The sequence below is a fragment of the Anser brachyrhynchus genome (genome assembly GCF_964034855.1).
Source record: "Anser brachyrhynchus genome assembly, chromosome: 2".
Taxonomy (NCBI): domain Eukaryota; kingdom Metazoa; phylum Chordata; class Aves; order Anseriformes; family Anatidae; genus Anser; species Anser brachyrhynchus.
In genome coordinates this window covers 78,289,189-78,315,610 of record NC_137695.1, presented here as the reverse complement: position 1 = coordinate 78,315,610, position 26,422 = coordinate 78,289,189, and the positions used below count along the sequence as shown (strand labels likewise).

The following is a 26,422-nucleotide window of genomic DNA, read 5'->3' as shown; positions in this document are numbered from 1 at the left end:
TGGAGTATTAAGTTCCTTTTCACACCTTGCCCCACAGTGAATATTATGTTCTTTTCTGCATAACCAGTTATTTGTTTGGATCATAGTAAGGTTTTTTTTCTCTCATTTGTCATTACCTGCTATGTGTGTATTGTCTGATTTGGTCCCCTCACAGTCTGACAGGGAATATTGCATCTATTACCACAGTAAAATTCCAGGCCAGATTGCAAATTCAGTTTCTATAGAGCTGTCAACTATAAACATGCAACTTTGTCCTTCAGTCCTTTGCAGCTCTGCCTCATATTATAAAGTTTATTTCTGTAGCCTTTGCCTGGAATGTTTTGGATGTTTTTCTTTCTTTCTTTCTTTCTTTCTTTCTTTCTTTCTTTCTTTCTTTCTTTCTTTCTTTCTTTCTTTCTTTCTTTCTTTCTTTCTTTCTTTCTTTCTTTCTTTCTTTCTTTCTTTCTTTCTTTCTTGTTTGTTTGTTTGTTTGTTTGTTTGGTGTGTGTGTGTGGGGGCGGGGGGGGGTAGATTTCCAGTGAGATGGATGTTGGGGCTTTAGATTCCATTGGGATCATTCCCATTACACTTAAAGATGAATGCTGCTTTTTGGAAGGATGTTTCAGGACCTTTGGTTTACACATAGGTCCTATTTTTCTAGTCTGGCCACTGCTAGATGACCTAATAGGTAACAGCACTTCAGAGCCTGCTGTATCACAACCTGGGTGCTGTCTGGTTCCTCTTCACTGGAAACCTGCCTGTTTCATTCTCTGGTTGCTATGGAGTCACTCGCTGCCTTTCAATCTCGAGATGTCTGACTTCCTTGGCCACTTCTGTCTGCGGCATTTGATTCTCATGTTGATGCCTCTGCTCTCAGCAATGTGACTTGAAGCCCTGTGTCCCAGCTCCTCAGTACTGCTCCTTTCCAGCTTATGGATCCATGTTTCACTCGTTAGTGTAATGGCTGTATTAGGCAGCACTCAGCCATGTTAGGCTGCAGAGCAAATGTTACAAGGGGACCCTGTTTGAAAGAGATGTGCATTCCTTGGGAGATGAGGCCATGCATTTCTAAGCAAGTAAGGATTTATATAGAAACAGAGGTTTGTTTAAAAAGACTGGGATTTTTTTTTTATTATTATTATTTTTTTTCCCCTTGTGATTGGACTTCGGATTGAACAAACAGGGAGATAAGAAGGACTTAACATAATACAGAAGAGTAAGTGGGAAAAACGGGAGTAATTTGAGAAGAAAATTGAAAGCTTATTGTTTTCAGTTCTGTTGCTTTGGTAATTTTCTTCAAGAATGTAAATTCATTTGATTTTTTTTTCTGAGGGAAGAAATTTATTTTTAATAAAATTTACACTATTTTTTTTTTTTTGGTAAATAATGACTCCTCAATACTTCAGTTTATGTCTCCCATACCACATAGTCTCATCTTTCCATTATATTTCATACTTGCACTGAATGGTTTTCATTTGCTAGCTTGCTACTGTAAATGAAATTCATTAATCTGAGGCAAAAGTAATTATAACAAAGAACATAAAATATCAGATTATTAAGATGATATCTTTCTTTGTTCAGATGGGTTACTTCCATCCATTCATCATCTCATGAAAACACTAAGTTACTTTAGAAGGAATGTGTCCTGAATTTAAATCTGAGGACATATGTAAGAGTATGTTTTGCTCTAAAGAAAAAGAAGCACTCAAGAAAGATGTCTGCATTATGACTGATATATTAAAGGCTGATTGTCACATATCTGGGTATTTCACTTCTGTTTCAAAATGTGACTGTCTCATTGACTCAAACTTCACATAAGTGAATTTCACCCCATCTAGAGTGCCAAAATGAAGCATGAAGAATGTGAGGATATTCCACAGGCTGTGGTAGCAACTGTTTTCAGTATGGGGCAAGGATCAGTATTTCAGCCTCTACCTTCCAGTGAATGAAAGGGGATTTCCTCCATGGTCCAGCAGTGCCCAAGGATTGCCTCCAGGTACCTGTCACCGGATTACTTCGAATTCCCTCCAAATTGGGCAGTGCCCAGTTTCACTTTCCCTTCCATTCCTGAGTGCCACTTTTCAACTTCCCTGCTTTTGTCTCTGACAGATCAAGGAGACAGAGCTCAGCAAAGCAGAGAGACAGCTTTGTTTCTCCGGAGTCTTTAAACTCACTGTGCCCAGAGGGAGGTGGGTGGCTTCGCTGCCACCACCTTGGGGCAGAACGAGCAGCATGTGCTGTGGGTTCCTGTTTGCTGTGTTAGAGGCAAGCCTGTGCATTTGTCTGTGCACTTGTCTGTGCACGTGTCTGTATGCTGACCTGCAAGCTGGCAAATATTCCCTTTGTTACAGATTCTTTTGATCACTGGAGTCTCTCTTCACGCCAACCACTACAGCTGAGAAAATCACATACAACATCAGTTTCAGTAATCTTATTTTTCTTCAGTTTTATTTGGATTGTGAATGAATTGAACATATAAGCATTGCACAAGACTTGTGTTTCTCTTGTACTTGACAGGATTTCAGTAAGCACATGGAATTTTTCATGAACTGCTTGTTTCATATATTCCATAAAATCTGATGAAAAACAACCCCCCCCCCCCCAAAAAAAAAAGTAGCTTTCAGTAAACCATAAAAGTAGTGACTACTTTTGTGAACAGAATTTAAAAATAATAATAATAAAACAATCTCACAATCACACTGCTTGAGAGAGCTATTAGGTAGCTTTCCATGAATGTGCAGTTCAGTATTTTTACATATCTGTACACAGTTCAACATACTTTACACATATTTTATTAATGCCTTTGAAATATTTACCCTTGAAATTATTGCTAAATCTGACTGTGCCAAGCTAACATCTTGATAAACAATTCTTGATATTATTTTGTTGAAAAATTGTACTCCTTTTTCCAGAAGGAAAGGCTGTTTTTACTGCAGAAAGAAAGAGCTCTCTTCCCTGCCACTTGGCTGGGACTAATCTAACATTATAATCCACACGGAATTAAATCCTTTGTAGAAATGTTTATTTATATGGAACAGACTGAGAAAGTCATGCTATGAAGATGAAAGTACTGCACTTACAAGAACATGCTCAAAGGAATATGCATTACAGTGCTAGCAGAGAGTCCCTTGTTTGTCGCAGAATTTGCTAGTTCAGCAAAGGATGTGCAATAGCACAGGAAGTAATGTTAACCTTCAAGCTAGCAGGATTATTAACTATCTGTAAATATATATAGATAAATCAGCTTCATGTTCAGAACTCATGAGACTCTAAAAAAGTAAAAATGTAAGTGTTCTTTACTCCAACTTTTTGCTACAATAGTGTGAAAAATATTTCCATTTGATATCGTAGCTGAAATTCTGAATTTCCATGAAGCATTGAAGAGAACAGCAACATCATTAATCTATCATTAAAATAACAAGAATTGGCTGTGTGGTGTAGATTAAATCATCCAATAATCTATCATTAAAATAACAAGAATTGGCTGTGTGGTGTAGATTAAATCATCCAAAACCAAGGTGTTTTTTGTTTTGTTTTGTTTTGTTTTTTCTTCCATCAAAGTTCATGTGGTATTACAAATTCTTCAAGATATGCTACAGAATTAAAGGACTGCGAGAAAGGGGGGGGGGGGAGGGGGAGAGGAGGGGGGGAGGGGAGGGACGGGGGGAGGGGGGAGAGGAGGGGGGGGGTGAGGGGGGAGGGACGGGGGAGGGGGAGGGGAGGGGGGAGGGGAGGGGAAGGGAGGGGGAGGGAAGGGGGGGAGGGAAGGGGAGGGGATGGGAGGGGGAGGGGAAGGGAGGGGAGGGAAGGGGAGGGAGGGGGGGATGGGTGGGAGGGAGGGGGAAGGGGAGGTGGAGGGAGTGAGGAGAGGAGAGGAGAGGAGAGGAGAGGAGGGGAGGGGAGAGGAGAGGAGGGGAGGGGAGAGGAGAGGAGAGGAGAGGAGAGGGATGAGGAGAGAGGGAGGAGAGGAGAGGAGAGGAGAGGGAGGGAGGGGAGGGAGGGGAGGGGGAGGGGAGGAGAGGAGAGGAGAGGGAGAGGAGAGGAGAGGAGAGGAGAGGAGAGGAGAGGAGAGGTGAGGAGAGGAGTGGAGGAGAGGAGAGGAGAGGTGAGGAGAGGAGAGGAGAGGAGAGGAGAGGAGAGGAGGAGAGGAGAGGAGAGGAGAGGAGAGGAGAGGAGAGGAGAGGAGAGGGAGAGGAGAGGAGAGGAGAGGAGAGAGAGGAGAGGAGAGGAGAGGAAGGAGAGAGAGGAGAGGAGAGGAGAGGAGAGGGAACATGTCTACATTTAACAATTTTTAAAACAATTTCAGTTTTTGGTGTCTCTTAATTTCAATTGTCTCTGTATTGGAAGTAGAACCAGAATGCCGTTAGTTGAAGTCTTTTTATCTGTGGGAAATGGTCTGTTAACTTCTGTCCCTGAATGTCAAGAATAGATAGAAAAAATATCACCAGCTTCCAGCGATAGTTTGGCCAAATGAAATCAGAGCATAGTCCCTCAGGAAGTCCCAGACTGTGGCATTTGCGTCAGACCAAATCAGCTACTCAAATTTTACTAGGGCAAACTGTTCCAAGAGTTCAAAAAGTTTAATTTAAAAATGACAGACCTCCTTGCTTTAAGTGAGTTAGTGTTCAGTTGAATGCCACATCACTGCATATGAGCATATACACTCATGCTTTACTCCTCCTTCTCTTGTGTTATATCATATAGTTTAATCAGATAAGACATTTATTAATGTTATAAACTGTCCAGGAAAAGTTAGGGACCATAGGAAACCCAAACAGTAATTTATGCATAACCCCATGCATCACCAGAGTTAAATATCGAACAACTCAGAGAAGACTCTGCTTGAGATCAATGTTTTGAAATATTTTGATTAGATTCAAATTTTATTAATCTAAAGGCAATTCTTGCTCACTTTCAGTAAGAAAATAAAATAATAAATGAAAATTAAAACCGCGTCATTTGATTTCAATGAGAAAAATCTTCATTTACTTTTTTGTACCAAGATGCATTTTTTTTTTTTTTGTCCAGATCTTTAGTGTCATAGTACCTACTGATAAAAAACAAAATAAAGCTGAAAACTAGGCTTGAAATTAGGATGCTGGATTTTTATGGTACCTATTGAATCATAGAATCATAGACTGGTTTGGGTTGGAAGGGACCCTTAAGGAACATTTATTTCCAACCCCCCCTGCCATGGGCAGTGACACCTCCCACCAGACCAGGTTGCCCAAAGCCCCATCTGTGATAAATTAGCGTGTGTTTGTTCATTGTCTTTAAAAGGAATTCAGAGGATCTGCTGAGAAGATAAGGTTTGCAATTTACGACCTTGTTAAGGGGGGAAAGACTAAGCAAGTAGATAGTGGGGAGGGGGTGTTGGATAAACATCCTTGGTAAAACAAAGACTCTGTGAAATACTGTTTCCCGCTTCACTACCCTCCCCCTTGAACACGAGCACAACGCATGATCATTGAAAGAAAAACAACGACCCCCAACAACGAACTGCGCAGCTTCAGAAGGTCCAACAAGTCCTGACAAACCGAAACTTGGATGCTATAAAACGGCGACACTGAAAAGGGAAAGTTGCGTGCTGTGGTGGAGCGGAGACTCTCCAGCCGCCCAGCGCTGTTTTGCTTGTGCCTGCTTACTTAATTAATAAAATATTTCTGATAGACCAAGAAATTTGTATGGTCTCACTTATAACACCATCCAGCCTGGCCTTGAACACTTCCAGGGATGGGGCATGCATAGTTTCTCTGGGCAACCTGTGCCAGTGTCTCACCACACTCTGAGTGAAGAATTTCTTCCTTATATCTAATCTAAATCTACCCTCTCTTAGTGTAAAGGCATTACTCCTTGTCCTGTCACTCCACTCCCTGACAAAGTCTCTCCCCAGGTTTTCCATAGTTCCCCTTTAGTTACTGGAAGGTCGCTCTAAGGTCTCCCCAGCACCTTCTCTTCTCCACGCTGAACAACCCCAACTCCCTCATCCTGTCTTCATAGGAGAGGTGCTCCAGCCCTCTGATCATCCTCATGGTCTCTCCAACAGGTCCATGGCCTTTTTGTGCTGGGGGCCCCCAGAGCTGAGTGCAGTGCTCCAGGTGGGGGTCTCACAAGAGCAGAGCACAGGGGGAGAATCACCTTCCTCAATCTGCTGGCCACACTGCTTTTGGTGCAGCTCAGGATACAGTTGGCCTTCTGGGCTGAAAGCACACGTTGAGCTTCTCACCACACACCAGCTCACGTTGTGCTTCTCACCAGCCAACAGCCCCACATCCTTCTCATCAGGGCTGCTCTCAATCCATTCTCTGCCCAGCCTGTATTTGTGCTTGGGATTGCCCTGGCCCAGATACAGGACCTTGCATTTGGCCTTGCTGAACTTCATGAGGTTCGCACAGGCCCACCTTTCAAGCCTGTTAATGTCTCTCAAAGTCAACCCACCACACCGTGAAACAACAAATTTTTAAAAGCACTCAGTAATGCTTTCTATTCTAAGCTTTGAGTGTACTCCTGAGCATTGTCCACACCTTACACTAACTCCAATTTCACAATAAGTAGATTTTCACGCTAAATAAATAGTACTTTCAATCCTAATAATAGCTGCAATGAAGTTTAAATAGATGATGATTTTAATATCTAGAGGATTCGATCTTCAGGGCAAACACGCATTGAAATGGAAGCCTAGATACAATTTCAAGTTGCTAAGCACTCTGACTTTTATCTGACAAAGTGTTTTAACATGCTCTCCATCATAGATTGGTTCTAGAGTAGCTGGCTCTTTACGGAATAAAATTTCCCATTGTTATTACTTGTGAATAATATCCAAATCATGAAGAGTAATTTTTATGGAGTTTGGTTTTGATTCAAAAATATTAACGTACATGTATAAAAATCCTTCACAATAGATAAAACTATCATGGCTAAACATTTAATAAACATGACTAAACAGTAAGATAAAAATTGAAATCAACTCTCTTCATTCTTCTGTAAATATTCAATAAGACAATTATTTTTAAGTATCATTTATTATAATTGCCACACCAATGACAAATAATTATTATGTTCAAGGCAACCAGGAACATTTGCAGTGAAATTCTGACAAACATCTTAATTGTAAATCTCTAAAGATCTAATTCATATTAATGTGGAAATTAAATTTTAAAAAGCTAATGTTGGACTTCGCAGTCTGCTCTACTGCATCCCATGCGCTTGCATTTTGACAGAGCTCAAATGCTTCATTGGTATTCCATAGGAGATCACCTTTATTTTAGTTTGGAAAGTAATGGACTATTTGCTTAATATATATATATTAGAACTATTATTGTTTCTGTAAAACTCTGGGAATTGCTTCTCTGCTAAAGCATCCCTGAAGCTGCATTGCACCTCATATATTGTTCAGCACGGATGAGTCATACAGGCCTCACTGGACTTCCAGCAAAGGGATTACACATTGTCTGTGGCTAGCTGCGTGCCACTGGATTTTCTTTCTCTAATTCACATTGAATATGGCTGCTCTGAGGGATGGTCTTGCTCTGCAGTATGCTCCAGACACTCCAGGTCCCTTCCTTAACCAGGACAGGTATTTGGCCAAACCATGTGGTGTAGAGTTCCTCCCACCCAGATCAGGATAGGGGCAGAGCATCTGGTCCCAGAAATCAGGATGTACTCACCATTCCCAGCTGCAGATAAAATTATTTATAAGATGGTATAATTTCAAAATAGGAATATTTTTTCTATAAATAAAGCTTTCAACAAAATAGTAAGTCCCTTATATATACGTAATTAATAGTCTAATCCACCTTTCTTGTACTCATTTTTTACTGAAAATAAATAAATAAATAAGTATACCTTGTTTCAGAACTCTAAAATGACTAACAGGAAGAATCTGGTATACACAGAGCTTGTGTTGAATTCAGACTTTTACCCTCAATGTGCAGCAAACATGTATTGCACCATGCTAGATCAGACGTACAAACCTATCATACAGACCTAGTGATGAAAGTGGCCTGTATGACTGCAGTTGCACACTAGAATGGAAATCTGATAGAGACTAATATATGTTCATGTAAACACTATACGTCTGTAGGGAGCTCTGACCCTCTTTGGCTGGAAAGGTGCTAAATGAAAACACCTGCCTCAAGTAAGTGCCAGGTCTTCCACACATGAACAGTCTATATCAAGAAATGAATCATAATCTGAGGTTTTTCTGTGGGTAAAGGTGACATTTTTTCCTCCTAAAAATATTCGAACTTTTCAAAGTCGTATTTTCTGGAAAATAATGGATTTTACTTGTAAATCAAAACTCTGGAGACAGGTTTTTCAGAAAAGAAGCACTATAATTTGCATTCACAGGTTCATGAGGAGGTATTCTTGCTGTTCAATATTCCTCTTTGACTGAAGCCTTCAGTGCTCTGTAGATTCCTAAGAGGTATCTTTAAAGAAATGTCAAGCATAATCATTCAGACAGGTAGATAATATATACATCTTCATGGCATGTGTCAATTTCTGTCTTAAGCAAATCATTCATTCAAAATAGAGAGCATATTATAATTCAGGAAATCCTAGTGGAGCAAGTCATTATAATTAGAAATCCTAAACTGCAGACTTACAAAAAGAGTAGTTTTGTGTTCACATAGGTCAAGAAAAGATCTCTTTCTTTGGGAGTCATTCTTTCCTGCTCTGTCTTTTCTTCAGCTGAAGCAAAAATTTCTAAGCAGCTTGTTATCTGATGTATCTAAAGCAAATATATCCGTAATGGATGGCATCCAATAATTTTTTCAATGTTTTACAGTAAAGGGCAACTGAAACAAACAGCTGCAATTTGTTTGATGATGTTCATCAAGGTTTTGTTAACAGCAAATAGCATATACCCAGGATATATTCATATTATTTATCTTTGAGTACTCTTAATAACAGGACGTAAAAATTTTATAGAGTTGGATTACATAAAAAGGCCCACTGTTTGACTCGGTAATAAGGTTATATAAAAATAGGCTAGGCTAGCTCTTCAGTTTGCAATTGGTCTTCAAAAGTTTAAGTTGTTTGAGTTCACATATTGTCAATTGAGACAGCAAATGATTTCACTACTGCAAGTTTGCTTTTATATAAAGTCTTTTAAGTTTTAGACCTCATTTCACCAGTGGTTCAAATAGGGGGGCATTGTGGTAACTGAGACCTGAGAGAGATGGTATAGGACGGCAAGGCTGCCTTTATTCTTCCTGTATAATCCTGGACTATATGAATCCTTGAACACCATTCTCTGTCCACTCAATTCTGGAAAGGGAAATTCAGGGAATGTACAGGAAATTCTGTTCATTCCTTTGTGGTCAGGACAACGCAAATGTTAAATGGGAAGGTTTTCTGAAGATGGGTAGCACCAGAACATCTACAGGCAATGAAATTATCAAGCAAACATTAAGACTAATTGATAGTAAGACTGACTTTGTAGCTATAAATTATTGGCATTAAGTACTTCCCAGGCACTGACAAAAAATACGCTACAAAGATCAGAAATGTTAGAATCAAGTAGAGGAGATAACCTGTAATAGGGCGCCAGGGTTTGAAGTACAACTGAAGACAATGAGACCATGCTAACTTCTGACTAGTAACTTCTTGCTGGTTAAGCAGTTGGTAAAGGACAAGGATGTGGTACAGGATGTCTTTGTTCCTTCAGAACTTCTACAAAAGACATCTGAAGTATTAATTAGTAACAGGTATTCTCAATAATGTGCTTTTTGCCTTGCAAAAGGAACTGGCTAAGACTGGAACTTCTTGCACAAATGATAGGACTTAATTGAAAATGGGTTAAATCTTCCAAAACTCCTACACTATATGAAGAAGATACATTAACAACAATCTAATCCTAGTTATCATGACCTGGTTGAGACTGTTAAAAAAAAAAAAAAAGTAATACTGTGTACATTTGGATCAAGACACAAAATATTTGTGTCATGTGAACACAAACAAGAAAGGGTTTTTCAGATATCTGAACAGTAAGTAGAAGCACAGGGAGGACAAAAGCTCATTACTGAAAAGGGAAGGGAGATTACTTGTTAATAACACTAACAAGACAAAGGATCTCAATATCTTCTTTGTCTCTGTCTTTACCGCCATAGCTGGACCCCAGATCACATGATAAATTGACTATAACAACACATGTTAATGCACCAGTAGTGCAAGAAGGTCTGGTCTGTGGCCTCTTGAAAGAGCTCAACCCATGTGAATCTATGGGCCCAGGCAGAATCCACTCGAGAATGTTAAGAGAAGTGGCTGACATTGTTGCAAAGCCACTGTCTGTATGTAATATGAAAAGGCATGGAGATCAGGGGATATCTCTGAAGAGGTATCTTGCTAGAAGAGGGCAAATGTCATACCTACCTACAAGGGCCCAGAAAAGGATACAGGAAATTGCAAGCACATAATTACTGCTTTCCTCTTCTTTTTATTTATCCTACCAAGCTTTACTTAATCAATCTCCTATAATTTCATCTTCTTTAACTGCATCTTCCTTAGTTTTGCTAATGCAGAATTATTCACTAGGAGAGCACAGATGTAAATTCTGGAGTAACTCTAGATGCAATGTAGTTATCCATTGATCGTTTGCATTTCTCCTGGCTTCAGCCATGACTTCTTGTTGTGCTTAATATGATGGACTCACATAACATTTACCTCCAAGATTCCTCTTGATAATCCACACGGTGAAATAAACTTTCTTTACATAGTAGAAATTGCCTAGAGTGAGTTTTGTTAGTTTTGGTACAGAAAATCTAGCATTGGCATTTATGGCTTTATCAGTTGATACAGTTCTGACAACAACAACAACAACAACAACAAAACTGAGCAATGATTTCCTGGTGGAAATCAGTTTTATTGTAATTTTTGCAAATTACATTTGCAAAACCTGGTGGGAAAAGTCCTGGGACTGGTGTACTACAATGGATAGTTATAGATCCCTTCAGAAAGGGTAGGCAGGGCAGGTGAGGCAGGGGGTGGTGCTGTATGTAAAAGGAGGGGCTAGGCCATTGCAGTTGGTGATGACAGGGAGAGAGCCTCTGAGCACAGATTAAGAAACAAGCAAATAAAGGGGTTATTATTGTGGGAGTCTTCTATAGGCCACCCAGCCAGGATGATGACACCAGTTCTTTAACGAGCTAAGAGATACATCTAGATCATCTGCCCTTGTCATTACGGGGGACTGCAACTTGCCAGACATTAACTGGGAATATCACACAGCTGATACAAACATGTTCAGCAGATTCCTAACACACCTTGGTGGTAACTTCTTTGTACAGATACCAAGGAAAATGCCCTCCAGATCTGTTGCTTGTGAACAGAGAAGGTCTCCTGGGTGAAGTGGTGATTGGTGGTTGTTTTGGACATAGTGACCATGAAGTAGTCGAGTTTAAAATCTTTGGTGATAGGAGAAAAACTACAACCAAAACTTCAACCCTGGATATGGGAAGTGTAGACTTCAAGCTGCTCAGGGAACTAGTTAGTAAGGTTCCTGGGAAACTACTTTTGAAGTCACTGGGGCTCATCAGTACTGGTCACTTTTTAAGTATCACTTCTTAAGAGCCCAGGGAAAGTAAATTACAAAATGTAATAATTCAAGCAGGTAGGGCAGAAGGCTAATTTGGCTGAGCAGGGATCTTCTTCTAGAGCTTAGGCAGAAAAAGAGATTTTAAAGAAGGGCAAGAAAGAAGACCTTGGTAATTACGGACCTGTCAGTCTCGTTTCAGTGCCTGGCAAAATTGTGAAGATTATTCTGGGAGTTATTGAAAGACATTGCAGTCATTGGTGACAGCCAACATGGGCTTAAGAGGGAAAAGTCCTTTTAAATGAAATTGACTTCCTTTTATGACATGGTTACCTATCTAGTTGAACAAGGTAAGCCAGTTGACGTAATCTTTCTGGATTTCAGCAAAGCTTTAGATACTTTTTCTCACAGTGTTCTTCAGGACAAAATATCCAGAAAACAGCTAGACAAATATGTAATGCGATGGGTGAACAATTGGCTGATGGTCATGGTAGTGTTATAGTAATTGAGGGTTAAACACTTAGTCAAAGTGTTATAGTAAATGGGGCTATATCAGGCTCTCAACTAGTCACTACTGGGGTTCCCCAGGGCTCCATTTTAGGGCCAGTTCTCTGCAATGTTTTCATAAATGACTTGGATGCAGGACTTGGAGGTATACTAAGTAAGCTTGTAAACAACATTAAACTGGATGGAGCTGTTTACTCCCTTGAGGGCGGAGAGATCTTGCAGAGAGATCACAACAAATTAGAGGGCTGGGCAATCACCAGCTACATAGAGCTTAACAAGACCAAATGTTGGATTCTGCACCTGGCATGTGGCAACCCTGAATCTGTGTACAGACTTGGGGGGCAAGAGACTGGAGAGCAGTACCACAGATACGGATCTGGAGGTTCTAGTTGATGGCAAGTTGAACATGAGATAACAGTGTGCCCTGGCAGCCAAAAGGGCCAGCCATATCCCGGGGTGCATCAGGCACAGAATTGCTAGCCAGTTGAGGGAAGTAATTGTTTGCTCTACTCTGTGCTCATGTGGCCTCACCTCGAGTTCTGTGTGCAGTCTTGGGAACCACAATATAAGAAGGACATAAAACTATCAGAGAGCATCCAAAGGAGGGCTACAAATGTGATAAAGAAGGCAAGATGTATGAGGAAGAGCTGAAGTCACTCAGTTTCTTCAGCCTACGAAGGAGGCGATTGAGGGGAGGCCTTATGGAGGCCTACGGCTTCCTCAAGGGGGAGTGGAGAGCCAGGCACTCTGCTCTCTGGGGACAGCTACAGGACCTGAGAGAATGTCATGGAGCTGTGACAGGGAAGGGTCAGGCTGGGTGCTAAGAAAAGGTTCTTCACTGAGAGGGTGGTCGGGCACTGGAGCAGGCTCCCCAGGGCAGTGGTAATGTCATCAAGTCTTCTGGAATTCAGGAAGCCTTAGGACATTGTTTTCAGACATATGATTTGATTTTGGGGTGATCTTGTGTAGAGGGATGAGTTGGACTCAATGATACTTGTGGGTCCCTTCCAACTCACGATATTCTATGTTTGTATGATTCTATGAATCATCTCACACTTGAGATAACTTTTTAAAAAACTGTGATATGTTTATCCCTCCAGTGACTTCATTGTTATCAGCAACATCTGGTGGGATTAGTTGGCCAGTTGATAGACTGGCAAGATCTTTCTGGTAGTACCCATTGGATTATCCAGTTTTCTCAAACTTTTATACTAAAGTTTAAAGTGTTCAAATGCCACATTCCTGGAGATTTGCAGGAATTAGTAATGTGGTATCCAGTTATGTCAGATTTCTCAGTAGTCTCATGAAAGTGTTTCACTGCTTAGAAATTAGGCAACACCTGTTAACAGATTCTGTTTAAGACTAATTCTCACCTGAAGTCTGAGTGTTTTTGTTTGCTGTCTCTTTTATTGCCTAATGTATTGTGATTCTGCAGGCTGTGCCACCAAGCTTCCAATATGAGTAACTAACAAATACATCCATCACCTCTGCAGATTTGCATAGTATATAGGAGACACAGTTTGGATTGCATTTCAAAATACAGAGTATCGTGATGCAGGTGGGATTCAGACAGAGCATCCGTACCTTTTCCTTGCTTCTCATGAACCTAAGCAAAATGTCAAATCAATGTAAGGAATCCAAAATACCGAAAGGCTTCTTTTAGCATCCTCTCTTTGATAACTGAGGTGCCCTTCAAATAGATAACATGCTTTGTGAAAATGAGTAATTATAAAAGACTTAATCAAAAAGCACTTAGCAGATGTTATCTCAAGCACTGCTGATACATTTAAGTGTATCTTCCAAGTGGGCAACATCAGCAATATAATTATCTTTTAGGCAAGAAGGAAATTCACTCCATGTTAATTTAAGAAGTGTTTTATATGCAAGTTCAGCATTTACATGTTCTCCAGTGACTGGTTCATAACAGCTGATGAAGGGCAGGTTTATTTTAGGGGAATGATTACTGGAGCAGATGATAGTGTTTCTTATAAAACCTCACTAAAACAGCACTGCAAACCAGCAATGAGATTATCTCTTGAACCAAATCTGGTATTATTTTGGTATGGAAACAGGAAAACAGGCACAGGAAATCAGTGTGTTAATCTTTTTTTTTTTTTTTTTTTTTTTCCCTGTGTATTGTACTGACAGTTACAGTATATTTCCTTTCCTGCACTGGTAATGGAGGAAATTCATTTTTTTCTGAGCACTGCAATAAGAAAGAAACAATATGGCTACATGGATTACTCTCTACTTACTTTCTGCAATATTAGCCAATGCTTTTCTAGATGCTAATCTAGTAAAAGAAGACAAAAAAACAAGTTCCTCTACATAAGGCTGCATTTTTCCTCAGATCTGTCTGCTTGTTGATTGTTTTTTTGTTTGTTTGTTTTCCAAACTTGAGTGGCTTCTGTGTAGACGAGGTCGAATGTTTATTGTGGAATGGAAGAATAGTATCTGCTTCTGATAGTTAAATGACATGAACAATGTTCCAGATGCTTGAATGGTTGGAGTGTTCAGGGTGTTCCTGCATGTTAACGTTTTGCATGTTCAAAAAAACAATATTCATGCTATGATATTTTTACTCGTGTGGATTCAGAACACTGGGTGAGGGATATTATTTTTTGCTTTACTGGACTGATTAGCTGAGAATTTCCCTCTGTCCTTATGACAGTGTTGAAAGAAAGTACCTACCTAAGACAGTACTGAATCTTTACTGACACTACTTACTGAATCTTTATTTGATTTTTAGACTGAAGGAGGTCATGACTCATTCACTCCTCATACTTAAATGCCATCTTTCAACTATAAACTTGCTTTACTTAAAATTTCTTGTGTGTGTTATTTTTATTTGGTTTATTTCAACTCCATCTTTAGTACTTCAGGCAAGCTTTTTTGACTAAGCAATAAATTAACTATTTTTCAACTAGAAATATGTAGTGTGTCTATAAAAGTCCTGCTAGTTTATGACACATATAACCTCTTGATTATTATTATTTTTTTCATTTACTGACTTTCATATAACTTCTAAACAGCAGTAATACTTCCCTGAGGCCAATAATTCTTTATATTTTCAAATTAGCAAAGATATTACTTCTGGTGAACATAAGCATTTTTTCGAAGGTACTGTTTTCTTTTGCAGGCTGTTCAGAATCTGGCTAACATCACTCCTTTCTGCATTGTTATTTTGATTTCTTCACTGCCAGTGCACAAACGAACCTTCTGATGAGAAAGAGGTTCTTTACCAATAATCCCTTTACTGTGTAAATTGAGTTTATCTACCTTTTCCTCCATGTTTCAGATTTGCAAGTCTCCACCTGCACGTGATGCGTTTTACTTAACTGGATTCTTGCTCCTTTTTGCTTCATTTAGGTGCTTGCATTTCTAAGCTAAAACATGTACCTCTTATGTTTATTCACTTGGAGCTTCACTGACTTTCTGTAGATAGTATCATTTTAGCCTTACACTTTTGAGAGAAGAATATTCAAAAGTTGGTTAATGTGAATATGCTCACTGTTTCTGATGATATATTGTCTGCGTTATTTCACACTCTCTGAAGTTTTTAGTAATGCTAAAACTGGAATATGACTGAATCTTGGGAAAGAATGCCTTGAATTTATGTCCCAAAGTGACTTTCAATTGACACATTAATCTTCTGAAGTTCTGTCAATTTTTCACATCTTTCATGCACATTTGAAAGATGCATATAAGCTCTATCTTCCATGTCTAGTTCCGTAGATTAGACACACTTCAAACCTGCAATAAAATATTGCATTGATTATGTCTTACATTATGCAAATGAGAGATAGTAGCAATATGTAAGAAGCCCACTCTTGTGTTGTGAAATAAAATTTTAGTTCACGTAAAATAGAAACTGTGTTAAAACATATAAATAATCTTCCCTGACTCAGAGTTTGCCACCTCAAATGATACTTGCTATGATTGCCTCATTGCCTATAGCTCTGAGTGATTTAGAGAGCTAGAAATAGTATAACTATAATGAAAGCATATTAGCATATCCAATCCAAAAGCATGTTAACAGAAGCAATAACCCTCCTCCTGAACAATTCCTGGGATGAGATTCTCAAATTCAATTTATTTCTCATGGTCTAACTAAACATAAAAAAGCTGAAAAAACTCCTTATCTGAATCTGAGTAATTAAGTATGGTTTCACCTATGTTCTTTTAATGGAAAGCATACAAATTCAAGAATTCAAGTAAGATATATTTTCCTTTTGTTTGTCACCTGCATAATGAATGGATAGTTTTTGAGTGTTTATGTAACAGATATATTAACATTTGGCCTAATTATAATTTTTCTAGAAAAAACATTTTTATTTCACAATGAATATATGTTTTCCATGTCCTAAATGATTGGTTTTGATCTTTCAAACATATTACTTTACAAAAATGGTCTACTTTTTTTTTTTTTTCCCTAGCAGAAGTCATACGTAAGACAAAATGTTTATAGTTTATATAGTACAAAGGAAAACAATAACTGTAAGGGCTCTTCCAGGCTACCAAGCTTGATAAGAGTGCAATTGTCTGAAGAAAAGGCTTAGGCCTATTAGAATCATCTGCTGAGTCATTAATGACACAGTAGCATGAACCCAGGCTTTTCTTAAATCTCCAGAAACCACTTTTAGTTGAAACATTTGCTTCCCCAGGAACAACTGTAAAATAAATAAATAAATAAATAAATTTCAAATTTCTTGACTCTGAAAGTCAAGAGTGAGTAATGTGTTGCCCTGGAAAAACTTAAGGTTTTTTACTGCTGCAGTTGGGGAAAATATGCGGACAGTGAGCTGCCAGGGGCATCAGGCCTCCTCGTGGACAGTAGTTGACATGCAGCAGTTCCCAGAGGAACAAGAGCCACAAAATCAGTAGCATGCTTTTTCTTTCCCAGGGTTCTGGCATTAACATTTTCACAACTCCAGTTTTGCAGTGTCTGGCAGCCAGATTTCTCTAATCAGTTACTTCTTTTGCCTGTTTAAAATGCTGGCGCTGAACTAGGTCTGTAAGTTTGAGTAAATCTGAAACACTACTCAAAAACAGTAATATGAAGGAGTGGTAAAGTGGAAATCAGTAACATCCGTGGCAGCATAATAACAAGACAAGTCACTTTGGTTAAGATCCAGTCAGGGACAAGTCACAAATGGGATACTAAGGGTGTAAAGTAAGGATATATGCAGCCAGACAAGCTTATTCACTCCACTAAGCTACGGATTTTTTTTTCTTGGTAGTCTGTTTATGACTGGGCTTCCAAATAAAAAGAAGTCATGGGCAGTAAAGAGATCAACCATGATGTAGGTGGGTTTTTTTGTGTGTGTCTCAGGATGTGACACTATAGAGCAGCCCATAGGTCAGTTATTTGGAAGAAGGCAGCAATGCCTTTATAATTGAACATGGGAAGAACTTCCACATGGGGATCTTCAGGAATTTATCCCTGTAGGCATGTGCTACCTTTTTTATATTATTTTTTTACATCAACATAAAGCTTGTGTTGAAGTGAAGAGAACATTAGATACTCTGAAGATTTTGGAAAAGAAATAAAAAACCTAGTCTTACATTTTAGGTAAGCAATTAAAAATATATATATATATGATTACACATCCATTTGCTTCCAGACAAAATATGATAACATATGGCCTGCCTGATTAGTGCTTCTTAAATCACTGTTGTGTTTGATCATAAACGACACATAAAAGGAAATAATGGTTTAATACTTTGTACCTACTTTCATGTTGTATGTGCAGCTCCCCTCAAATAAAGCAGATTGCTGTCTGGTTATCATCTCCATGACAAAATTAAGAAGTTCATATAAAATTCTTAATCAAGGAAACAGACTGTACTGGCAGGTGTTTGCATGAGTTAATACAAACATTGAAGTGCTTGGTAAGGATATTACACAAGGCTGCTAGTGTCACAGTGGTCAAGAGAATAGTGAGTGGATCTGAAGAAAGGATGAACTGAGCAGGCATAGAAAATTTGCGTGCTATTTGGGTAAACCAAGCCTTTGGAAGCTAATTTGGGTGAACATTTAGGCTTTTACACAGTATGCTAGCTTCATAAATTATACTTTAGTGAATAGGCTTAGACCTCTGTTGGTGACTTGCACTTGGAAATGAAACTAATCCATATGTTTAATGCAGAAGCTTATTGTTCATGAGTGAGATTTTCAACTTTTCACATGATATGTTTGAATAACTAATTGCTAATTGCAGATTCCCTCGCTGTTCTTTTTAGTGACATATTTGTACCAGCCACTGAAAGATTACATCGAGAACATCAATTGGTGCATAAATATTTATGAATACTTAAGTGGAATAATCAAATGTAATAAACTCCCCAGAGATACTGCTGATATCTGAAGAGAATGTTAAGAGTCATATCATGTGTACATATGTGCTTTGAAAAAGGTTAACATTTGCCTTGCCAAAGTTCCTATCCTATTAGTGAAGTTAATTTATTTTTGAGATTTCCAAACAACCTTTTCACTTCAAACACTTTCTGAGGTGGGGAAGAGACTTCTGGGCTAGCAAGAGTAATTTTACTCCCAGTTTAGCTCATGAGAGATAGCAATGGTGGTTAGCTTGTGACTTAAAGTTTTATTAGCACTGTAGACTTTTTCTTCAGAAGCATAGAGCTGCTTTAATTTCTTACCATTTTATTAACAGCAGAGGACACTAGCCAGCCCTGTTCATTAAGAAAACTAAACAGAGCAGTAGGCATCTACAAGGCATGTTATTCCACCCCATGAAGAAACTTGTTTGTCAAGTGGAGAAGCCTTAAACATTACAAGGTTGGTAAAGATGTTCTCCATTCTTGATTTCCTTCAAAAGGACAGTAATATATTGATGCTGGATATCTATAGCAAAACAAGAGGATTTTGCTATTGTTGTTGTTAGTTGGTTTAAGTTGTCTTATTTCTTTCTTTAGACTGAAAATTATGTATTGACTATAAAATTTTATGTCAGAATACGTCTCACAGACACTGGCTGTTAGGAAGGATAATTACAGGTAACAACTAAATAAAAAAATCTATTTTGTTGTGCTCTCAAATTTATGAGAGTCTTTAATGTGTATATATATATATTTGTATGATGTAGTTGACAGCCCAAAATTCTGATTCAGTTCTGGCAGTTCTAGGGTATGATCTTGAACTGAATTCAGTAATGACAAAGATCATTGCAAATATCAGGGATTGAGAAATGACACAAAGTAAGGCCTAAACAGGACAGAGTCACTGGTGTGTATGCACCAAAGAACTGATTCATGTGCTTATATCTCAGTAACTGTTAATTAATGATGAAGTGAATTGCTGACTTTGTCCCTGAAAATTTTGCATTTTTGTTCATTCAAAACAATCAACATCACAGGATGTTTTCACTAGTCTTATAGATATAAAAATGGGAAAACATGATCAAAGTGAAACAGGTCACTACATCAAATAAATAATAGAATTCTGAGTTTTTTCATGAAAATTATATGATCCACTTTGCACTACATCCCCTCTCTATAGTTCATGGAAGTACTTATTACAGGTAAGGCACTCAGAGGAAACTGTCATTGCTTGTGTTATCCCTATTCACTGAGTAAGAGACTTCAGTACCCAGAGCTTGGTCTTGCATATTTCATTACTGCTAAACACACAGAGATAAATAAAAGAGATCTCCGATGTTCCATTTTTATTTTAATTTCCAAAGCAATTTCATAAAGCTCTTTAATGTATGTTCACCCTGTAGTATTGACTCTCTTTAAATACCTTTCACTATTAATAGTGACATGATAATCTTTTTTTCCATTAAACATGTTTTACTCAGTGATAAATAATCAGCTTCAATGTCAATTATTTATAACACTAAAACTCTGGCTACATTTTATAGAGAGATGCATAAACAGGCACAGTCAGATCCTTAATTTCAAAACAGTTCTCATAAATATATAACTTTATTCTGTTAGTACACATTCCTAAGTAACAAATGTATATTTGTAACTCTTTTTTTCCCTACTCTTCATATAGCAAGAGCATCATGTAATATGTTACTTCAAAAGAAAGCAACGGAACTACTTACTAGCTAGGCTTTCAATCTTTCATTTAATTTTCCTTTTCTCTTGGGCCATAAAATAACTCATGAAATATGAGACATTTAGTATGACTAATTAATCCCCCATCTGATGTTTTTGTTAATATTATTACCATATTAATTAGCTAATTACCCTAACATTGCCAATAGTAATAAAATTAAAGCAATACTACACCATTCTTGTAGGGCTGTAGGCTGACAAACCTCATTGCATATAAAGTATTTCTGGAAGAAAATAGTTCTAGAGAGGAAAACAAGGTATGCCCTATACCAAACCTGTTTGGTAACAACAGAAAGTCTAAATTGCAAGGCAACTTCAAGGCAGTATGCTTCTTATACTGATATGTGTTACTCTTTCCCAGCTATGGGAATAATACATGTACTAAATGATAATTTTCTTTATGAGAAAAGGAGGAAATGGCTTAAAAAAATACACACAAAGTATTACATTACAATATATGGGTAGATAGATAGGTATCAGTGAGGTAATTAGAGATTCTTGTGATGGGTTTTTTTAGAATACTGACAAATCATGCCAGTTTTCAAATTTATTATATGTATGAATTAATAATACATTTCTTGCTATGGTTATATTTTCAAATTATTAATCAAAATTACTTATATGCAAAGCTGTTAGTCTTACACATGTTTTGAATTACCTATGAGTATACAATATCAGAGAGCTGATACCATACATTTGGTATGAAAAGTCACACTTGGTGTTTCTTAGTCACTGCCATTCAAGTGATCAGGCTGGAGAGCTCTTTGGTGAGCTGCATTCAAACAAGTGCTCATCACAATGTGAAAGGATCCAGACAGTAGAAAAATGTTCAGTATTTACTTCTCAATTTCAGAGCTCTCCTCTGAAGCAGCCTGAATCTCAGCAGGACCCCTTGGAGTGGGTGACAGCACATTATCAACGTAGAACACCCGCACTACATTAGTCATGCTACAATGGCATTTAAACTCTGCTTTTCTTATCTTCAGAGAAAAAAAAAAATAATAAATCCTGCCTTAAGCTTTCCCAGAACTTTCTGCTTCTAGCTTTTTCCCTGCAAGTCCACCTTTATCATCTTTTTTGCTCTAGTGCTTGCTCTCACTGACTGATAATCCTAGGACCTGATATACTGCCTCCACAAGCACATGGCAAAACTTGCTCTAAATGAAATGTTTTTCTTGGGACTGTGTTCCATTACTGTGGACAGCTAAAGGAAGATCTTTGAATAAAAAGCGCTATTTTCCTTCATTGTTTTCTTCAAGGCACCCTGAGAGATACTCTTCTGTACTAATGAATGCATTCATTGTAGAGCACCATGAAAGAAAAAAGCACAAGAACACAGAATACAACCTACTCTCTGACTTTTCTCTAGGATGGGTTAGGTGAAAATATGGTGAATTTCACTACATTTTTGTGCAGAGCTATGTTATATTCTTGTGAGGTGTCATAGGTAAATCTCTTTCATTTAGAGCATTGAGAATTATTTGTGAATACATTTAAGAAGCAGCGAGTAATGAAAGTGAATTTAGTTTTAATCTACGCAGACTCTATAGATATATTTACAGACATGTATTTACAAGGTACTTAATGCTTTAATATCAATCACTGTGTTGTTTTGCACTTAGAAGTTTGGTATTAAAATGCATTGTTTTTGAAAAGTAGAAATGTTACATAAGGGTATTTGTTAACTTTTTTCTCCATCTCACAAATGGAAAGGCTATTATCCTGCCCTTATGGGCATTTCCAGGGGAGCTGCCATTTCTCTTACTGGCAGTACAGTAGCTGGGAATTCATTCAAAGATGAAAAACTGTGTCATAACTAGCAAAAATCATTCTCAAACCCACACCTCTTTTGAGTGTCAGCTCCATGTTATATTTATCTCAGTTAGAAGGATCTCTAAAATGCTGTTAAGACTATTCGTGTTAGATAACATTCTAAGTTTGAGGAATTTTTCTTGACTGCTTTTTACTGAGCAGTGTTTTACAGTTGCCATGTAATACATATAGATACATACTGTTTGCTGGTTGAATAAAGCTGTTTAAACTTTCCAATATATATGGAATACAAAAATAACAGATTGGGGGGTGGGGGGGAGAAGAGTTGTTATTATTAATACTGTTCAGCAGGATAGTGGTCACTTTGAAGTTAAATATTCATTTTCAATCTACTTGCCAAGGAAGGACACCATTGCCATGTAGGATACCATTCCTTCCATGTAGTCTTATGCAAGAAGAAGTCCTAGAAGATATCCCGTTGGGCTGGACAAGGGTTCCATCTAATTCAATATTCAGTCTCCAAAGGTGGCAAAAATATCTCACTACAGACAGCCTACAACCTTGGACACTCTTCAGTCTGTTCCCATCACACTTTGCACCATCTGTTGGATGACAAAAGTCAGAGGGCACATCCACATCTGCACCTAAAAGCTGTGTCTGTTGCCCATGAAGTTGTCAAAATGTTTGCTGAAACTACTGATGTTGTCTACCTCCAAAATTTCCTCTTGCAGAAAGTTCCAGATGACTACTTATAGTTAGGTAAATTATTTACTTTTAAGTTTTAAGCCAATCCCCTATTTGTTTCCAGTGTCTCCTGGTATTACTCTGAAATTTTCAATCTACTCTTCATTTTCCCATTCAGCTCTCTCCTTTCCAAACTATAACAGTCTTTTAGGCTCCTTTGTAAAGAAGCTACTTTATCCCCTTAATATTTTTAGTTGTCCTAACATCTCAAAGTCCTCTACAGCATTCTTGGACCAGAACTACACATAGTACTCAAGAGATGGGCAAAACAACGTTTTATTCAGAAGCAAAAAAGCTACCTCCAACCTTTTTTTTTTTTTTTTTATTTTTATTCTAAATACCTTTCTTGATTTCATCTAAATGTTGATTTAATTTTTTTGGGGGGGGCGGGGGTGGGGGAAGAAGTGGCTTTTTTTTTTTTTCTATTTTTGCTATACAACACAATAAGCTAATGATTTCAGAAAATCGTTATAATAAAAGCTCTAAAATCCCTTTCCTGAATTGTAATTGCCAGCTCTGATTTCAGCTTTACTTAGACATGTCTTAGATTATTTTCCTTAGATGCATTACTTTTCATTATATAAAACGGTGCCTATTTGCCACCATTTTGTTGAGATTCTATCTGATATCCTTCTTACAGGCATTGCAGATCAAATCCTGGTACATTTAATGACAATTTTACCTTGCAGAGTTCTTTTGGATTTAATTTTATCAGGTTGTTTTCTAAATGCTGCAGCACATATTTAAGATTTTTATTTATTTATTTATTGGTTATTGCGGTTATGGATAAACCAGAGTTAACTAATTGAAAGCAAAGGAATTGTACATATTTTTCCTACAGATAGAGCATATAAGGAGACCTGGTTCTTCAGAATATCAAAGCAATAGCCTTGATTAACTGTAGGCCAGTAATTCTTCTTTGTTTTAGGAATAATTTGAGTTAGAGGATTGACAGCATTGTTATTTGCTGATAATGCCACAAACAAATGAGGCTCTCAATTCATTTCCCTTCCTAATGCTTAGAGACAGACTCTTACTTGTCCTATTATTATTTAAACACATAGAAACATTGAATGATATCTAAGAATTTCTAAAGCCTATGAACTCTTCAGTCTTTCTCACACTAAACACACACAAACTCCATTGGATATCTTTTTTTCTCGACTTATTGAAACTTTACCTTAAAAAGCACCAGCAAACTCAGTATATATTGGAATAGTCTACCAAAATCAGGTTGTTCATATGCTTCATCGCATAAAAGGCACTCTGACAGAGACTTTCCAGTGGCCACTTACCACTTCCCCCAGGAATGACACAGAGCATTCCCATGCCTTTTCAGGCTCTGACAAGTAATGCTTACCCACAGGACTGAGCAATCCAGAACTGCTTTGGCTGATAGTTCACTTAGCAGGAATATAAGACACTTACAACCAGAAACAGGCAATTAACTGAATCTAGTCTGAGTTACGCCAGGTGTCTTAAATAGCTGCTCCTAAATTAGGAGCCTAGGCTCCCTAGGTAGGCAAGGATTCACTCAACTCTAACCAAATGCCCAGTCTCAACACTGTGAGTGCCAGAACAGCCACTCAATATGACCAGCCTTTCCTCCTGACCCAGGCTTTTGACCAGAAGAGGGAATAATTCTTTGTCTGGTTCTTCTCTACAGGATAGGTATGTTCTCAGATTCAGGGAGAACTCATAAGTTGTAATTATTAAAAATAGCAATTGAGCACTTCTTTTTTCTAATGACAAATTCTGCTTCTGTTACACTGATGTAAATTTAGAGTATCACATAGTAAGCTCATGGAGAGCAGAATCTGACCCATACTTTCAATTACCTTTTTTTTTTTTTTTTTTTTTTCTAGAGTAGACAGTAAAACAACCTTCAGTATTAAAAGTGACCTTTTCATTTTTCTGAGTTCAGGAATGAAGATCTTCTCACTCAGTAACTCCAGCTACCTGAAAATTATTATGTGACCGGAAAAAAAAAAAATCCAGAACCTTTGAATTCACTTAGAAGAAACACATTAAATCTTGGAGAACAAAAGCATAGTATTCATGAGGGTAGATGCAACCCTTAAAGATGAACCCAGAGCTCCCAGCAACAACACACAATTCAGCTAATAGTCCTGGATAAAAAATCTTTTTTAAAAGAAGATAATAGGTCTGTTGCTGGTTTCAAAACAGTTCTTGGCAGCCGAGTGTCTTGAACTGTCACAAAATGTTGCATCCATCTTATCTATTAACAGCCTAGGGAAGACCATTTCCAGAATGCAAAAGTTAAAACTGGAGTACACTTCTCAGGGTTACAGCTTTTAATGGACTGCCTGTCACTGATAAGAAAATGATGGAGGAGCACAATGTTCTTGCAATCTCATTAGCTGGATGTATTGTGTGATGTTAAAGTTACCAACCTGCAGAATGCTAACACACACCAGCTGCAAAGGAGTGAAGTAGAAAACAATGTAAAGTTATACATGAAACTTTTGCACTCTACCTGTTGATTTGAAATAACAGTTTGATTTTTTTTCCTTTTTTTTTTTCCTTCTTTTTTCTTTTCGTATTTCTTCTGCAGTATGAAAAACTTACCTGATCCTCTTTTAGGATATAATTTCACTAATATTAATAATAATATAGTTAAAAAAAAAAAAAGAAAAACAACCAACCAACTAAACAACCAAAAATACCAAAACAAAAAACAAAACAAAAAAAATCAACAACAAAATGCTTTAACATAAGCAGAGTACTTCCAGAATGTGTTTTTTTTTGTTACAATCATACTTTATTTTTACTTTTTTTTTTCCCTTATGTAACATATTTCAGCAGTGCTGTCTTACTTTTTGAGAAAGAGATGTGAATACACCCAAAAAGGAAAAAACAGGGATTCATCCTCTCCTTACCTTTGCTTGATGCAGTAATTAGAATGTAAACATGACATTTTAAAATTTTTACCTTGGGGAAAATCTAACCAAATAGGCTGACCTTTGGTCATTTACACATCTGCTGTAAGTCTACTACTGATTTTTTTTTGTAATTATCTGTCATGGGTATTGTTAAATATTATGTTAATACCCCTCCATATATCTCCAACCTAATCAATAGTTTTCCTATGTAAAACAATTGTTAAGCAATAGAAACTTTTATTTGTAAGACTTTCTTTCTTACTAAGACATAAGCCTGAAGCTCTGCAAAGAAAACATAGACCGAAAGACAAGAAATGCTGAAATATTATCTTGATGATCCTTTTAAATCACTCATCAAGGAGATACATAGTGTGTGGTAAAGGAGACATTTCAGGACTTGACACATCTTAATTATCAGCTAAGAGCTGTCTGTGATAGTCTTGTCTCTTTACTAGCCCTAAACTTCCTTGGCCTTATAATTTTCTGACAGGTTAGTGTATGTTACTAGGAGTTTTGTTCCTTTGGTATTCTATTGGTATTATGTCCCTTGTGTTTCATAGAGGCAATATATGAAAACAGAATAAGTTACTTTTCCTAAAAGTCTTCAAGGATAGGATTCAGGCTGCTCCTTTCCTTGAGAGATCATGAAATCTGCAGCGTATATGGACCTGCAGATGAAAATGCACCTGTGTACTAGACACCCTGCTCCATCAGATCCTAGCACTATCCCAGCAGCCACAGTTAGTGTACCTTCAACCTCCATGTGGTTCATGCTGGAATAAGGGGAGCTACTCAAGTCAGAAGCAGGTAGAAAAATTATTGTTTTTTGCTGGTAACTAAGGACAACTCTGAGCTGCCTGGAGCTTTCACTATCAAAAACAAGATAATAAACTAAAAA

The 26,422-nt window shown here is 37.7% G+C and overlaps 1 long non-coding RNA gene across 1 annotated transcript; it reads left to right on the top strand.

Moving 5' to 3' along the window:
- The first annotated feature begins 476 nt into the window (after nucleotides 1-476).
- On the top strand, nucleotides 477-2,576 carry LOC308190564. The gene is made up of 3 exons (XR_013947327.1): nucleotides 477-1,055; nucleotides 1,818-1,975; nucleotides 2,089-2,576. It is a non-coding gene; the product is annotated as an uncharacterized lncRNA (long non-coding RNA).
- The last annotated feature ends 23,846 nt before the right edge of the window (nucleotides 2,577-26,422 follow it).